The 2,500-nt window shown below is 36.8% G+C and overlaps 1 non-coding gene across 1 annotated transcript in view; it reads right to left on the minus strand.

Moving 5' to 3' along the window:
- The window catches only part of LOC149879467 (small subunit ribosomal RNA), a 1,804-nt gene extending 1,773 nt beyond the window's left edge, over window positions 1-31 (minus strand). Inside the window, exon 1 of the ribosomal RNA XR_016447280.1 lies at window positions 1-31. This exon is cut by the window's left edge and continues 1,773 nt beyond it. This is a non-coding gene — a ribosomal RNA (small subunit ribosomal RNA).
- Between the last annotated feature and the right edge of the window lie 2,469 nt (window positions 32-2,500).

The following is a 2,500-nucleotide window of genomic DNA, read 5'->3' on the forward strand; positions in this document are numbered from 1 at the left end:
GCATATGACTACTGGCAGGATCAACCAGGTAACTATCGTCAAGAGCGCGCGGCAAAGCCGTCGCTCTTTGGCAAATAGCGGACAAAACGATGAAAGCGCCTGAGCGCCTCTTCGTGTTTGCCGTATTCGTCCGTAAACCGATATGTGTTTAACATCGAAGCACAGCAGAGTCGTCGCAAACGCGAACGCTTGTGCAACTCTCTGCGCTCATTCAGTTTGCCCGTCAGTGGCAATTCTAACAGGGAACAGGGACTACGTCTCGGTGCGGTGTAAACACGAAGCTCACACCGACGAGGAACAATCGACCTGAACCACGCTAGAAAAGAGAATCTATTCGATCTCTCGCCGCTAAACGCATTCTGGCAAGCCCATACAACGCACAACGCCAATTGCAGAGGACGAATAAAACTTCCTCTGGACTCTCGAGTCACTTAAACCGCACGACACCAACGCATCGAGAACCGTCCGCCGAAAAAGCACTGTCAAACGTCTCAACAGCGACAACGGAGCGCTTCTAATGCTTTACACCAACACCAGAGAAGCTACCAGCAAACTGCTAGAGCTGTGCTGCGTTTGCTCTCGTCTTCTCCATGAACATTCAATTTTTAATGGGACAAGAGTTTAAGTTTTTAAAAAGAGTCCGACTTGTTTGCAAAACGTCCAAGAAACATTTGCAAAGTCACAAAAATCGTAGAAAACGCTAAGTCGGTTAAGAAAACGTATTCGCCTATAAAAATGCTCAGTTACTTAAGAAGATGCATGCTCGGTTAAAATATCGCTAGGCAACTCAAGAAATTCCTCTTTCGATAGTAAAATGGCTCGTGCGGTTAAAAAAAGTGTTCGTTTAATAAAGTGTTCTTTCGCCTAACAAAATAACCCTAACGGTTAAAAAAACTTTTAAAAAGTTCCTCGCTCGGTTTAAAAAATACTCAGCCTTGTTCGATTAAAAAAAAAAGCTTGTGCGGTTAAATTTACAATTGTTCTGTTAAAAAAAAAAAACCTGTAACCCTAACCCTAACCCTAACCCTAACCCTAACCCTAACCCTAACCCTAACCCTAGCCCTAACCCTAACGGTTAAAAAAAACGCTTGTGCGGTTAAAAAAAAAACACTTGTTCAGTTAAAGAAACGGTGGTACGGTTAAAAAAACCCTTGTTCGGTTAAAAAAGCACTTGTTCGCTTAAAAAAATAGTTGCTCGGTTAAAAAACCGTCTTACGGTTAAAAAAAACTCTTGTTCGGTTAAAGATACCGTGGTACGGTTAAAAAAACCCGTTTTCGGTAAAAAAAAAAAAAAAAAAAAAAAGCACTTGTTTGTTTAAAAACACTTGTTCTGTTAAAAAAAAAACACTTGCTCACTGGAAAAAACACTTGTTCTGTTAAAAAAAAAACACTTGCTCACTGGAAAAAACACTTGTTCTGTTAAAAAAAAAACACTTGCTCACTGGAAAAAACACTTGTTCTGTTAAAAAAAAAACACTTGCTCACTGGAAAAAACACTTGTTCTGTTAAAAAAAAAACACTTGCTCACTGGAAAAAACACTTGTTCGGTTTAAGAAACGCTTGTTCGGTAAAAAAAAACTCTTGTCCGGTTAACCCTAACCCTAACGGTTAACAAATACCCCGCCGATTAATGAGTTACGCGGCTGCTTAGGAAGTCCTCGGTCGGTTATGAAAACACCCAACCGCTTAACCCTTTCATGCACCAATTATTTTTCTGTAACTAACATAACTCATAAAAAAACATCTACAAAATGACAGTGGAACTATGAAATGTTAAATTAGACTTTTTCTACAGCCTTTTTCAACTCTCATTTATAAAACAATATTGTTTTCAATCGGTTAGAATGCACCATTTGAATTGGGGAAGCTTAGCTTGATTTATTGTTATACAACAACCCAGCACATGAAATGGTTAAAGAAATACCCACCTGCCTAAGTATCCTTAAAAAAAAGTATCCTTAAAAAAAAATAAAACCCTCTGTCTCTTGAACATAAATGCAAAAATCATTTAAAAAAGCAAATTCATTTTCAAAAACGTTTAAAAAGTGTAAACCACTTATTAAAAGAAGACTTTACAAAATACTTCACTGCTATTTAAAAAATACTACACATCTATTTCAGAAATTCCATACCACACTACAAAATGAATTTCAAAAACATTTGTTTGTTTGCAAGACAGAAGTTTTCATTACAGAAGACGCTGAATCCATTTTAAAAAGATGCACAGTGAAAAATGCCTACTTTTTATTTTTTTCAAAGGCTCGGTCACTTTCAAAAACTGCAGTCCCTTTTAGAAAAAAAGAAGTCTTTAATTAAGAAGCAAAAGGTCTCTTTAAAAAAGAAATACAAGTTTTCATTTTAAGAATGGTAGATGTGACTTAACCAACAATTTTAAGTCACATTTAAAGAAACACATTAAGTCGCTTTAAAATATATAATAAGTCACATTCAAGAAGCTTCATATCACTTTAAAAGGGCTTAAGCCACTTTAAAAGTCTCT

This window comes from Hydra viridissima, unplaced genomic scaffold (genome assembly GCF_058129835.1).
Source record: "Hydra viridissima isolate aposymbiotic clone 2 unplaced genomic scaffold, HvirCarnegie_v1 scaffold_14, whole genome shotgun sequence".
NCBI classification, from domain to species: Eukaryota; Metazoa; Cnidaria; class Hydrozoa; order Anthoathecata; family Hydridae; genus Hydra; species Hydra viridissima.